The sequence below is a fragment of the Meles meles genome, chromosome 1, assembly GCF_922984935.1.
Source record: "Meles meles chromosome 1, mMelMel3.1 paternal haplotype, whole genome shotgun sequence".
Classification (NCBI taxonomy): domain Eukaryota; kingdom Metazoa; phylum Chordata; class Mammalia; order Carnivora; family Mustelidae; genus Meles; species Meles meles.
In genome coordinates, this window is record NC_060066.1 from 43,723,425 (window position 1) to 43,739,059 (window position 15,635).

At 36.3% G+C, this 15,635-nt stretch overlaps 1 protein-coding gene across 5 annotated transcripts in view; it reads left to right on the forward strand.

The window, feature by feature from the left end:
- Nucleotides 1-1,971: 1,971 nt before the first annotated feature.
- TRIQK (triple QxxK/R motif containing) overlaps nt 1,972-15,635 on the forward strand; it is a 91,170-nt gene continuing 77,506 nt past the window's right edge. Inside the window, exons 1-3 of one of the 5 annotated variants that reach the window (XM_046006167.1) lie at nt 2,010-2,064; nt 8,913-8,969; nt 12,186-12,345. The gene's annotated coding sequence lies outside the window, so the exon portion shown is untranslated. Of the gene's footprint in view, nt 2,065-2,107; nt 2,270-8,912; nt 8,970-12,123; nt 12,346-15,635 lie in introns of those variants that run through there. The other 4 variants (XM_046008153.1, XM_046006932.1, XM_046005499.1 and 1 more) reach the window with 4 other exon arrangements.

A 15,635-nucleotide genomic window follows, 5' to 3' on the forward strand; every position in this document is an offset into this window, starting at 1 on the left:
ACTATTTGGATAAATACTTGCGAAACTACTTTGCAATAGTCTCATTCATATAGGGTAAGTTGGCTAGTGCTCATTTTATAAAATAGTAAAGTGCTTGCAGAACAACTCACCAGGACAAGCTATTTCAAAAGAAAATGTTCAAGATAAGAAATTCAGTGGCAGAGACTCATTATTCATTGTTCTAACCTTATTTCCTCATTGCATACAGAGTTTTGATATGTATTCTTACGTATATGAAGCACAGTATTTTCTACTGGGTGTTTAACTAGATACCAAGGTAGAGTTCCATAAATTTGAATGTATGCTTCAAACATCTGGAGCTAAACATATGGGAAATATACAGCTGTGTTTATTTCAATGATTACACATTTACATGCATACAATACATTTATTTAAATGTATAATCTCTTATATATGTGAGAATATTTAAACAAATGCATTTGCTGTACTTACTTGATGCAATTGAAAAAGGATTCAAATAAATAATTCACTACTTTTATTTAAATCTTACAGTATTTATTTATATAACATACTTATTAATATACAATCATAGCTCTTTCTTTTTAGTCTAAAACCAAATATTTTTAAAAGATTAAAGAAACATAATGGTGATCATGAGTCATACAAATCAAGAAATTTTGTGGAGAGGTATTTATAGTTAGTGAGCTTTCAGAAGAATTTGAAAATTCAGCAGGACAAGAGAATAAAATCATTTGCAATTGGAATGTGTCTTTTATCCCAACAATTTTATCATAGTATAGTGGACGTTTTTAATTCAGTCTCAAAGTACTTGTCCAGAAATACTGTTTTGTTTTTTCTGTTATTATTACTACTGTATCAGACAAGATAAACACTTCTGGGTATTGGTTTAATATAGAAGGAAAAAAGGGTTGCACTATTTTAAAACCACACGCATACAAATCTGGTTAAGAGTATTAAGATAATCTCATTTAACTCTACCTTTATTTCTAGGAGAGGAACTGGAGACCAGCAAATGATTTAGGAGAAAAGAAAATAAAATTACATTTTGGATTCAATTCCTGGTCCTGATATCCTGAGAGATTTCAGAGACCTTCTAGTTAGTCTATTTATATTTGTCTCAGTCCTTCTTTATTCTGTGTGCTATTTCCCTTCTCAAGGGCTTTTTTTTGGAAACTACGATGGGCTGGCCTACAGGAAAATGACTTACACTGGTGCAAGGGGAAAAATGAAAAATTAAATTGGAAATCGCATAATTTTTAAAAGAATTTTAAATTCAATTTGCCACAGTAAAAAATAACGACTACAGGCACTTTTTCATTTGTTGAATGATTGAATAAATGTAACCTATCTGAGCCTCAGTTTCATTGTTCATAGGCCTTGGATAGTAACAGCTCTGTTGGGTGTTGAGAGGAGTACGGGATTATAAGGTATAAATCATTCAACTGTCAAATGCTTTCCAAAAATAATATCTTAGTATTTCATTCCCATTTCGTAGACGTGAAAACTGAATACCTGGACTGAAAACCTCCAAAGTTTTATTGTTTTATTGTTGCTCATGATTCAGGAATCACTTTTCCTAGATTAATTAATCTGTGAAAAACTTCAATCTGCAAACAACGTTGTTTTCAGAGATAGTTCATGCTTCCTCCAAGGTATGCTCCCCAGAGAGTGGGGATGGGGAATGTGTGTATTAGGCGAGAAGCCTTCAACAATCAAAAGAACGTACTCTCGTGTTTTATATTTCACAAACGAGTTATAGTCCTTATTTCTGATTTCTGGGGTCACCTCGTAAATCAAGTATTGGAGTTTGGGACTCCACGCTGGAGGAAGAAGAGGCCCAAGGACCGGCTCCCGGGCGTCCGCGACCCACGCACAGGCGGGAGAGAGACTGACCAATCGGAGCGCGGGCTGGGGACTGGTCGCGTCCCTTTCCGCCGAGCCCCGCCTCTTTTCGTACCGCCCGTTGGGATTAGGGGTGTGCGGCCGGCTCGTCCCGCCCCTGCCTCTGAGTGACAGGACCGTGGACAGCAACATTTCCAGCCAGACACGAAGTTTGTCGGCCCTTGCCTTGGCTGAGCTGAGGTGTGTGTGTCCGGCGAGGGCGAGGGAGCTGGGGAGGCCCTGCCAGGGAAGCTCGGGGTCAGGGACTGAAAGTGGGCGCACGGCCTTAGCGAGCCCCCAAAGCGTTTAGGAGATGGTCGTTCCGCCTCCGAGAGCGGCACTTGGGCGGGCCTTGTGGAGGGAGGCTCTGGAAGAGGGGGAACCCGAAGCCCGGGAAACCCAGTAGGTACGGTAATAACTTAAGGACCCCTTCTGGCGAACAGGACGCTCGCGGTGGGGGTGGGGATGGTGGGTCTGGTGTTGGGGTGCGGGGCGGGCGTGGCCGCCGCTGTTCCTAAGGAACGCGCGGTTCCCGCCCTGCCAGCGTGTCGGGCTGGGGCCCTGGGCCTTGGAAATTTTAGTCCCGCCCACCTCCCGAGACCGACCTCTCACTTGGCTAGGGATTGGCTCCCTTGTGCTGTCAGTTAATTCGCGTTCGCCTATTTTATTGTTCACGGCTCCGGGTCTGTAGTTCTCTGGCGTCCCTCCCCTGTAGTACCCTTCTCCGTACTTTCCCCCGCCTTTCCTTCTTAATAAGCATCTGCAGACCAAAACAGGCAGCGTGAGGTGGCTTTATTTGCATGGAGGAGGGGGGCGCTGGAGTGGGATGGGGAGAGGATCTTTGCTTGGTTCTTGGTGAATCCCTGAACCCACAAAGTATTGGTGTCCATGTGGGTGGCTAGGGAAAGGTGGATAGGAGATCTGGTCTCTTCTGCCTAGAATTCTTTTTCTCACTGGTGCTCGTTTGGGCACAATGAGCAGCTCAGGAAGTTGAGGCTATTCATTTTTGGACGGGCCTCAATACATGATCTCCATCTCTTCTGTGGAGAGTGGTTAATATTAAGCGTGTAAAGCCCCTTGGCTTCACTGACTCACCTTCAATGATTAACTATAAGATGGTAACCACAGAAAGCCACTTGAGATCTCTTTGCTTGTACCAGTTGGCCCCAAATGATTCAGCAGAACAAACATTCCAGAGAGAAAACACAAAAGGAGCTAAAAACTGCTTTTACTTCCTTCTGCTAGGTTTACTGTATAAATCCCCAAGAAGGAAGCTTGTACTGCTTGATAACACTGGTGAGAACCTTGGCCTATAAGTCAGAAAACAGGCAGGGTTAGGAAATACTGTCCTTGGGCAATAACTTTCATAACTTTTCTCATCTATAAAGTGGGGCTTCTGTGCCCTTTGTTCCTAAAGAGTAAGAAGGGATAATTGATTATGAAAGTATTATTAAAGATCTACAGATATAAAATGTTACATTTTATCTTTTTGTCTGTATAATCTGAATTTGTAAACACAGAAGTATGATTATTCAGCTTAAAGTATTTTCAAACTTCCTTTGCAACTTCTTTTATCATTGGAACTACTCTGGGTCTGTAGTTCTCTCCTTTATGTTAATGATTCTGTGATATTTCTGGTTACATAGCACCTTAAATGTTTTGTGTGACATCCCTCTACCCCCTTACTTGACATCACTGGTTTTTCAAAGCCTGGAAGGATTTGGAAAGGACACATAGCCTGAAAGGATTGGAAAAGATTACCTTCTAATCCAAAGATGAATAACCTCTTTGGTGCTATATACCACTTTGAGAACCCAAGGAAAGCTATTGACTCTCCCCTTAGAGAAAGACACAGTTGGAAGCATAAGTGGTTTTGGATTAAGATCCTATTTTTGATCAACTTCTTGAGGGATAAGGAAATTACTCTCCCCCTTGCCTCATCTCAAAGAGAGACTGAGTATATAGTTGAGAAAAGAATTGGGTCTTTTTCCTTTCTTCCACAATGCATTTACCACAGTTTGCTTTAATTCAGAATCTTAAGCCAATACTTTTTTTTTTTTTTTACTATTTAATAAACAGGAACTACCAATAGATTGTTGCTGTCATTTCAAAACCATGTAAGCTGTAATTTTTTTCAAATACCTTTTGATCATTCTCTTAAAAGGATATTCTTACACTTATGCCAGTAGAAAGAGAAATTATTGTCAAATATTTTGAGAAAATGTGATATGGTATTTTTGAGATTAACATTAAATACATAAACTTTCTCTTCTATCAAAGTCCATTTTAGACAAAGAAAAACTGATTATGTTTAGCATATGCCACTTGAATACCATAACCTGACTCCTAGACTCTCTTCTACAACTTAAGTGAGTCATCTTTTGTACTATTTTAATTTCTTGTGGCTAAAAAATATTGTGGTTGGTTCCACTGTGGCTCTTTTCTTGATTTCTATATTTAAATAAAAGGCTATAAATGAGGTTATTTTGTTTGCTGAATTTTCTTATCAAGGTTTGTCAATAAAGTGGACATCTGTAGTAGATATTATCATTAGGGAAAACACTGACAAAAGAAAACATATATGGCTTTTATAATAAACATAAGAGTATATAGGAGCACTTGTTTTCTTTATTAACATTTATAATTTCATTTTAATTGTTTACTATTTGATTATCCTTTCTTAACTCCATTTCTGGTAGAGAAGCTTGTATAAAGACAAATGGATCAGAGAAAGCATTCTAATGAAATTAAAGTTTTTAGGGCCTCAATAAATAATAGCTTTTTTTCACTCTTGAGTTTGTAAACAGGTGGAGTTTACAATATCAGCTTCATTACTAAATAGTTGATTGGGCATAATAATTTCGATAGGAGAATAGAAACGAATACTAGTACTTCCTCTCCCTTTCTACCTCCACTTTGTTTCTCAGAACTTAGACTTCAGTGAGAGAAAATTTCAGTTTGCAGAAAAGATGCACTTAACCAGAATTACTGATAGGCATGGTCCAGGGAGGAGAGTGAAATAAAAGAAGGAAAACCTCTAGTATTTACAGATTTGCAGTAGTTACTGTCTACCAATTGGAGTAATATGGACCAATGGATTTCAGCCATCAATCAGATAACACTCCTGTTGGGAAGCCGCAAGTAAGCAGTGGGATCTGAGGCCAGGACTGTTAACCTAGTGTTCTGATTTTCCACCCTGGGTGATCCCTTTGGGTCATTTGAAATACGTGGAGGTGTTTTTAGATTATTACTATGTGTTTAAAAGCTACTGGCTTTTGGGACACTGTGTAATATAGAAGTACAACTCAATGAAGAATTTTCTTCCCCTCCTCCAATGCCAGAAATACCTCCTTTGAGAACCACTGTTTCTGTGAAGTTCTGCCACATGGAAACATGAGGGTAGGCCAGATTTCTCCCTAGTCCTTGTTCCTCTGTATTCATATTTTTGATATCAACAGATTTGGCTCTAAGTGTGAAGGTTTTAATAAAAATATTGCTTAGAAATTGTCATTTTTTGGTATTCTCCCAGAATGTCTAAAATAATATTAAGGGAAAATAGTGATGCATATTTTATAATATTTGATATCCTCAAGACATATCTAACTGGACAAATAAGGATCATAGATTCCTAGAGCTAAATCTTTTCACACTTCTTACATCCATACCTGGTACGTATCTTTGCAACAACAGAGGGAAATAGGTATATAGTTTCATGAAAAAGAAAAAATGATTTCTTAGCTTCTTAATTTGGGAATGTTAAACAATAGAAAGATAAATACTCTGTACTCAGAGGTTTAACAAATTCTGTTTCGTTGAATCAGAAGGTGGAGACAGTTGCATAAGTGAGAGGCTCTTATCAGTTTCATGGATTTCAAGCCACTGAATATGGAGAATGACAACAGGATTAAAAAGATGCTTAGTTCTTCTATAGAAGTATTATGTAGTGGGTGCCTGGGTGGCTCAGTTGGTTAAGCGACTGCCTTCAGCTTAGGTCATGATCCCAGAGTACTGGGATCAAGTCCTGTTTCAGGCTTCCACCTCCATGGGCAGTCTGCTTCTCTATCTGACCTTCTCCCTTCTCGTGCTCTCTCTCTCTCAAATAAATAAAGAAAACGTTTTTTTTTAAAAAGGAGTATTATGTAGTGATATAGTTGCAAAATTGGCAGACTAATTAGACTGATCAACTTAAAATTTTGGCAAAGAAAAACAAGATGGTTAAACCCAAAAAACATTTTATCATAGATATTAAAAATATTCAAATATTCTAGGATGTAGAATAATAAATTATATGGATACCTGTGACAAAATCCTACTTGTGGATTATAGTTTATAACTACACTAGGTAGAAGGTACACTGGACTGAAAGGTTTGGTTTAGCTCCAGCAGTAGATACATTATTTTGGGTGGAGTGGGGGGTGGTTTATAATGGTTCAGGCATCAAGTTCCTCATAACTGAATATATACAGTTGAAGATTTATGATGTTCTTCCATTTTTATGAAGAATGTGCTTGAACATTATAATACATTCTCATTATTCACAGTATATCTCTCTGGGCAGGGTCATATCAGATTTTTTTAAGGATGGAAAAGTATAATTTAAAAAAGAACCAGTATCTGATTCCATTTTGATATTTCCTAGGTGTCCATCCTCTGCCTCCTCTCCTCTCCTTAACATCTCCACCCCCCCCAATACATACATACATACATTAGGAAAAGACTCGACTAGGTAGAAATAATCTGTATAGTCTTATTCAATGCCAAAATATTCTGGGTAGGTTTAGCATTTGAAATGAATAGAGTAGAATCAAAACCCCCCACAAATCCAAGGAAGAGTTAATCATAAGATTCAGTGAAATACCTGTGAAAATCTAGAGTTTTAAGCTACAGGAGAACATTTGAGGAAATTCTTTTACATCTAACACAAGAATTCATGGCCTCTGTGGATAGGGGAACTCCATATAAAAAGGACAGACAATGATTAAGTGACAGTAGAAAGATAAAAAGGCAAAACGAAATGATGAGGAAGAAACCAAAAATGAGAACTGTATTAGTTTATATTCTTGCTTTAACAAACTGCCACAAACTTAGTGACTTTAAAAACCACAAATTCATTATCTTATAGATCTGTGTAGTTCAGGAGTCTGACATAGTTCTCAGTGGGCTGAAATCAAGGCATCACTAGGGCTGCATTCCTTTCTGGAGGCTCTGTGGGGGGATCTATTTACTAGGAAAAAATATATACTTAAACCATTCATCAGCTGATTATGATCCATGGGCTACCTAAATCTGGCTCACTGCTTGTTTTTTATGACCCGTGAACTAAGAATAGTTTTTGCTTTTAAATGGTTGGAAAAAACAATATTTTGTGGTGTAAGCATGAATTTTAAATTTTGTTTACAAATAAAGTTTTTTTTTGGGACATAGCTACACATATGTTTATATATTGTATGTGGTGCTTAAACAGCAGTGTTGAGTAGTTGCAGCAGATAAGCAAATGTGTGGGTGTGTTGCTTTGCATTGCTCAGAGCACTACAAATTGCTGCGACACAGTTATAATTTGATTTTCCCTCAAACTTCAAAGCCTAAAAATGTATGATCTGGTGTTTTATAGGAAAAGTTTGCAACTCTTGCCCTAAACTATAAACTTTAGTGTATAAGATTGGAATTTTCTTTTTATTTCAAGGTACCCAAATTTACTCAGTAATTGCCTTGCAGTGTTCTACCCCCCGCCCCCAGCCCCTGCTTTTCTTGGTCTTATATGGATTGGGGTTAAAAATAAGTCTATTATTCTTTATATTTGATCATACAAAATTTCTTTTTTTCATCTCTGAGCCATGAATGAAACATACTCATGTAAAGATTGTAGAATTTCATTTCCAAAGACATTCAGTTAATTATTGCAGTATTGTAAGAAATAGTAATACTTTATGTATACCAAAAATCTGTGTACTTATAGAGATAAGCATGTACTGTATTAAGTTACGTATCAATCAATTAATCAGCAAAGATCTGTTTGGCAGATATAGGTGAATTATATAGGGGGAGTGGCTTTGAAAGAGGTTTTGAAGGATGCCTGTGAATTTAAGATAGGTAAGGCTGGGGCTAAAATAACATCAAGGCAAAGAGAACAAGATTTGTAAAGCTACTAAGCTGTCAATAGGATCACATAGTTGGGAAATGAAAGAAATTCAGTGGCTGGAACACAGAAAAGTGGCTGGAGTAGAGGCAATAAAGACCTGCTGGCCCAGGCCGAGATGGCTGTTTTATATGCCATACAAAGAAATTTTCATCTTATAGGCAGTGAGGATCCATTTCAGATTTTTATACTGTAAAGCCCATGTGATTGGATCAGTATTTTAGAATAATGGTTCTTAAATTTTCAAATATAGCACTCCCTAAATTTTTTTAATGCTAAGAATATACCATCGTGGAACAGAAGTTGCATTGGGTTATACCCTTGCATGTCCTATTTATAACAACATTTTCCTTGAGGGAGGATATATAGATAATCCTCTAATTATCATAGGAACTTAAATGGTACATAAACTTTTGTGAGCAGGCTGTTAAATAAACTGAAATAATTTTAAGATTTCAAAAGATTAAGAAGTTACCTAGAATGTGAAAAAAATAATCTGGCCTCTCCTGGGTACACAGAACTACTTTAAGACCAAACACAATATATATGTTTGCACACTGCACCAGTTTTACATATGGCTTATAAAAACTTTATGGAAACTTGAGATAGACGTTTAGTAATGGACCATTTTAACACATTTTGATTTTCTTTTTTTAGATATTTAAAAAACAATGTTTAATGCTTAGTGTTTATTCAAATAAAATTAGTGTATTGTGAATGCCTGTAAAGAATTGGACTAAAACTGTATCTCACTTTAAACAATGATTTAGATATATAATAAAAATAGTATTCCAGGTAATATTTTCTCACATTTATATGGACTTTTATATTTGTCACATTATTTTCATAAAATGATCTCATTTCATTCTTACAATAATCTCTGATATATATAGTTCTTTACTCCATTTTATAGATTTGAAGTCTATATCTCAGAGGGATGATCTGAACATACTCTTCATTGTAGAGGAAAGTGAGTATGCTCTATGATTAGATAGATTTGCATTCAAATCTTTGCCCTTTTCTTTGTTAACTGTGTGTGCTTAGGAAAGTCACTTAATCATTAGGAAACTCAGCTTTCCCAGTTGGAGTTAATTGTACTTGTCCCACAGGAATGTTATGAGAATTTCTTTCTGATTATATATGTGACATGTAAAGCACAGTAAATGGAAACTGCTGATATGATTATTGCTAATATTAATCATCATTATTAATAAGGGTCTAACACCCATTATTTACATTTTCAAAACCTAAAACTTCTTAGTAAAAAAGGTTTTTGCAAAATAAATTTTCCCCCAAGTATTACATAAACTCAGTTGAGACAAAACTATATTTAAAATGACATGGAACTATTTATGTAGTGTTTACTTTTCTAGTCATTGTCAATAGTGATAAGATTTTGCTATGAAGTATTAATATGCTGTCCCTACATTCCTCTAGGATTGTTTTGTAATTACAGTAGATGAGACATATTACCTCTCTGTAATCTAAAAACCTTTAAGACACAACTGGCCCAAACATTTTAGATAAGGACTACAGATATATATTATTATGATTCTTTTATTTTAATAACCTTATTGAGATGTAGTTCACAACCATTAAATTTATTATTTTAAAATGTACAATTCAGAAGTTTTGTAGCATATTCACAAAGCTGTACAACCATCACCACTATGTAATTTTAGAATATTTTCATAACCTCAAGAAAGAAACCCTGTACCCATTATCAGTCATGCCCCATCTCTTCTGCTCTCACTCCAGCCTTACCTAACTGTTAACCTGTTTTCTGTCTCTATATATTTTCTCATTCTGGACATTTCATATAAAGAGAACAACAGGAATGATGTATTAACTGGACTTTTGTGACTGGCTTCTTTCATTTAGAATGTTTTCAAGGTTCACCCATGGTGTCACATGTATCAATATTTCATTCCTTTTTTGGTGGAATAATACTCTATTGAATGGTTATATCCCATTTTATTTATCTGTTCTTTGGCTAGAAGAATATGCTGCTATGAACATTCATGCAAGTTTTTATGTGGACATGTGTTTTCATTTCTCTTGGGTGAATATCTAGGAGTGGAAATGCTGGGTCATATGGTTACTCTATGGTTTTGGGGGGAACGACCAAATTATTTTGAAGATGGCTGTGCACCATTTTACTTTTCCACCCGCAGGGTATGAAGATTCTAGTTTCTCTACATCCTCACTAACACGTCTTATTGTCTGTCTAGTGAAGTGGTATCTCTCATTGTAGTTTTGATTTGAATTTCCCTAGTGATGAATGAAATCTAATGTCTTTTCATGTGCTTATTGGCAATTTGTTTTTATTCTTTGAAGAAATCTCTATTTAAGTCCTTTGTCTTCTAAAATTTGGATTATTTCCATTTTTACTATTGAATTGTAAGAGTTCTTCATTTTGGGTATAAAACCCATATCAGATATGTGATTTGCCAATATTTTCTCCTATTCTCTGGGTTGTCTTTTCACTTCCTTGGTCATGTACTTTGAAGCACAAAGGTTCTTCTTAATTCTGATGAAGTCCAATGTACCTATTTTTTCTTTTCTTGCTTGTATGTTTGGTGTTATATCTAAGAAACTATTGCCTAACCCAAGGTCATGAAGTTTTATCCTCTGTTTTCTTCTAAGCCTTTTATAATTTCAGTATTTACCTCTAGGTCTGTGATTCATTTAAGTTAAATTTTGTGTATGGTAAAACTTGACTTTGATGTAGGAAAGATGTTAAGATTCAGAGCCAATGGCCAAGAAAGAATTATTGAGACATCTTTGGTCCAAAAAGGTGGTTTCATTAAAGCACAGGGTTACGGAACTGTGTTTTCAGAAATTGCTGCTCTGGGGTCATGAAGAGTGGCTGATTATATAAACTTTCAAGTTGGGAGGGGTTAGGGATAATGTTAAGTCTCTAAGGAATTTTGGATTTCTAGGACATTGAGGGGACTAGCTGTTGTTGGGAAGAGGTCATTTATTATTGTCTGTCAGTGGGTCATAAGCTTGGGGGATGATTCCAACATGCATCTTGGAGGGGGAGACGGTGATAGAAAAGATGTTTCCAAAGAGATTTTTATATGTTAAAGTAGACTTACAGGATCCTGAGGGTCAGATTAAGATTGCCTTTAGCCCTTAGCAAAGTATTAACATCGAAGCAGTTGAGTCCCTAGAGGAATGTCACTCTGCCTGTTTCAAGGGCTTGGCAGTGGGCTGTACGTAGTAAGGAAATTTAGTTTTTCTTTTTGCCTTTGTTTCCCATGTTAGACTTCAATTTTATTCTTTTGCAGCACCATTTTTAAAAGACTATGCTTTTGTATTCTCATGCTTGAGCTGGATTATTATCATTATTTAAAAACAGCCTAAAGGTTGCAAGCTATTTTTAATGATATGATTAGAATTAGTGAAACTTGTGTTCTCAAATGCTTGGGGTTAAATTTTGAGTTGGTGTTATTATTATGAGACAATGGTTTGGAACCATTTAAACTTGATACTCTTATCTATATAAGAACAATTGCAATATAAAACTAGAGATAAGTTCAGTGCCTGGCACAAAATAGGTATTCAGTAAATATTTGTCAAACAAAAATGAATAAATCATCTAGTATTTGATTGTTTCCTTTCTTGCTTTTTAATGGGCATTAGTTTAGAAAGTAACATATTTAAGCAATTATGGTTAAATAAATAAAATTATTTTTATAGGTTGACCCTGTACAAATTACTAACAGAGAACAAATTCGAATTGGTCTCTTTATATTCCTATTCAATTCTAAAATATAGTGAATACATCTCTAACTACTTTTTAGATAATTACTATACAATGAAGCATTCTTAAAGTGTGATCTGCAGAAATAATGTTAGTATTTATTACAGTGTAAAGGGGGTCTTTAATTAAATAAATTTTAGACACATTGGGTCAAGTAAATTTAAATAGGCTTCTCTATTACAGGATTTCTCAGAGCTTTGTTTTTGAAGGTATGCTTTGTGAAAAAAGAGCATGATATGCAACATTTTCTGAGTATATTTGACCAGAGAAACTTAATTCAATTGAATGTGTAACAGACTTAGCAAACCAAGAAACACCTCTTAGAAAATGCTACCACAGTGATTTTATTTTGTAGGTATTAGAGCACTGGAGGTCATCCATTTATAATGTTTCCATATACTCTACTTTGAATTCCAGTAAGAAAAAGCAACCAAGAGCATTGTTATTGGTATCTGGAATTGAATTTGCCAGGAATGCAAGCGCAGCTTCCTCAGTAAAGATCTTGCCTTTGGAAACATCTTACCCCTTGGCAGCTCTCCAGAGTTCAGACTTGGCAGCATCAAGGACACAACACAAGGTGTGTTTATTTGATTTAACATTTGGCAAAAGGTGTTTTGACTTGTGGTTTGTTTTCTTTCACTTTTTTTTTTTTTGTTTTGTTTTGGTTTTGTTTGTTTGCTTCTGGCAATGAACTTGAGTTTGGAATGTAGTTTTTATAGAAGGCGGTATTACAATGGGAGAATGATTTTATTTTTATTTGTTTTGTATTTGGGCAAATCCAAATAAATAGAGCAAGGTCCCTAGAGCTATAAATCTATATCTGATTTTTTAAATCATTTAGTTTTATTGTCTACTAGGATTTGTTTCTACTTTAAGCACTTGATATCTCTCTCTCTCTCTCTTTGTACTTGATCTCTCTTATGTTTGATACACTATGATACTTTGGTACATTACTATATTTTGGTAGTTATATATGGATTATAATCATTGTCTCTGTATAGTAAGTAATAAGCAGATTGAGATCATCATAAAATGTCGTTCAATGTCATTTTTAACCTTTCTTGATTAATTGGTATATCTGTGTTTCACCTGTTTTGTGGGAAGAGGAAATATGTTATACAACCAAAGAATATGGGCCCCCATTGTATCTCTGACCTTATCCTCTGCTATCCTCTTCCACCTCTTCCTCCACGCAGAACTTTTCTCAATGGCTCTCTGTTTCATTCAAAATAAAAGCTAAAAGCTCTTAAACTGGACTCTGCAAGAGATGGTTCCTTGTTATTGCTTTAATTTCATCTCTAATCACTCACTTGCCCAACCATACTGGCTCCGTTGTTGTTCTTTGAACATGCTAGGCATGTTCCCCCTCAGGATTTTTATACCCTTCTCTCTATTGAATGCTCTTCCCTAGATATCTGTATAGCACATTGTTTACTTTCCTTTGGGTCTTTATTACAAGATCACCTGGTCACCATCCATATGTCCCTGTTCTTTATTTTCTACTTAGCATTTATCGCTATATAATAAACTATATATTTTATACTTACTTGTCTTGCTTATTGTCATTATCCTTCACAGGAAAATCAGTTCCTATGAGGGCAGATTTTTTTTTTCTTTGGTATTACTCTATCTCTAGCGACTAGAGTAGTTCTTGGTTCTTGATAAGTGAATGAATGAATTACCAGTTAACTTAGCAAACGTGGTCAGTGAATGAGGCACTGTGCTAATTGGTGACCCTACATGTGGCGTCCAAATGAAGCATCTCTTCATTGGATGGGGGGGGCGCCGATCAGGTAGAAGCTGTGGTGCAGGGGTGAAAGAGTTCCCCTGAGGCGAACAAAAGAGGCAAAAGTTTATTGAAAATACCACAAGGGAGAGAGGTGGGCAGAATGGCAGAGGAGAGGCTGTCTGCAAGGAGGTGGTGGGTGGAAGCTGTTTATTTAAAAGGGGAAGGTGAGGCGGTATAACCTCCTATGGAATTCTCCTTTTTGGTTATCTGTACCTAATTGTAAGTAGACTATTGGTCAGTTAGGGCCTATGGATATTTTGAGGTGGGCTCCTGATGGGTCTTTTTCTATATTCCATTGCTCAAACCTGTTTACCTAAAAGCTGCCTCTGCAATACAGAGATGAAATACACAGTTCCTGCCCTTATAAGGACTGTTTGAAGGGAGATGGATGGTTATAGCAGCCATCTTACTACAGTGTTGTGTTGTAATGAGGTATGAATACAAAGCTATCATCATTTGGAGAAACAGCATTTGAGTCAGACTGTGTTGGGCTCATGGAAGGCTTCCTGAGAAAGGCAACTTTTTTTTTTTTTAATCAGCCAGAATAGCCTAAGTTAGGCTATAGGAACAAACAAGTCCAATTCACAGTGTCCTAACACAACAAATGTTTATTTCTCACAGAGACTACATGTCTAAAATGTGTTGGTAGAGAAGCTCATATACTTCCATGATCCAGATGCAGCAATGGGAAGAGAGTGGCTAATTATGCACTGGCATTAAGAGTTTTATTGGTCAAAACAAATTTCAAAAGGGGGACTGTGAAGTGCAATATCTTCTCTACCCAGAGGGAGAGGAAAACTGGAAGATATGTGAGTAGAATTAATGACTGCTATTACACTTTTCTACTGTTTTAAAGGAGTATAAGATATCCAAGTAAAGAAAAAGTATTTCAGAGAAAGGAAGAGCATGGGCAAAGGCAGTAAGTTGTTATGTAGTGTGATAATTTCAGGGAACTGTATGTAATTCAAAGTAGTTAGAGCACAGTGTTGGTGTGGGATAAAGATAGGTTAAAGAGATTGGGGGGAGAATGGGGGTTTGATTACACCAAACTATGGAATTAGAACTCCATCCTGAAGTACATAAGGAAACACTGAAGGATATAATATACTTCAGGGGAATTTTCTTGATTAAACTTAATTGACGAAAGATTATTCTGGAAGCAGTATAGGGGATTGTTTGAGGGGAGCAAGACCAGAGACAGTAAGACCAATTATGATACTAACGCAATAATGCTGGTGAGATGGCAGATGAAGGCAATGACAGAGAAAATGGTAAAGGAGCGGAACAAAAGGTAAAAGGGCAGGAAAAGTATATACATGGGGGTGGACTCCAGGGCAGAGGGGGAGCCTTGGTGGAAGACAGGATGCTTCATCCACTGAGATTATAGTAGAGGTAATGGCATGAACAGTGTTTGTACCTTAGCATATGTGTGAATTCATGTGTGATTAATGTGTGTGAGAGAGGAAGTTACAATAAACTAGCAAGTGAGCAATTCTTACCTAGTGATCTATATATTCTTTGTGACTTGGGAAACCAGCTCATTTGCCTAGAATAGAATGAAGGTGGGTGGAAGACTTCAGGAGAGCCCTACAAATTGTAATGGCTACTGAGTCAAATGGGACATACAGCCAACTTGGGGCAGAGACGTTGCTGGGAAGTGTTATGCACTTGTTAAAAATCAGATTATACACTTTACTATAGAAATTTCTTTGGGAAGCTCGGTTGCTTTTTCTTTAAATTATTTAGAATTCAGTAATAATTTAAAAATATACACGTGAAAAGACTTTTGTGTATGCTGCTTCCATTAGAGGGACTCAAGAGATACAATCTAGTTCCAGCTCCCAAATTTTGGTTAATGTGATAACAAGGACCCAATTATTTCATAACAGAAGGAATGCAAATTTCTAAAACTAGTGAGGTAGTTATCCAGTGCATTTATAAAATCATTCTTTTATGATATGCTTTCAAATAAAGTAGTAAATGTGACAGTGAAGTTTAATTTTTTAAAGAAGACTGAGGAATGATTGGGATACTTGCGATACTTTAAAGGTTTTAGAAGACATTGCTTGGAATGTTCT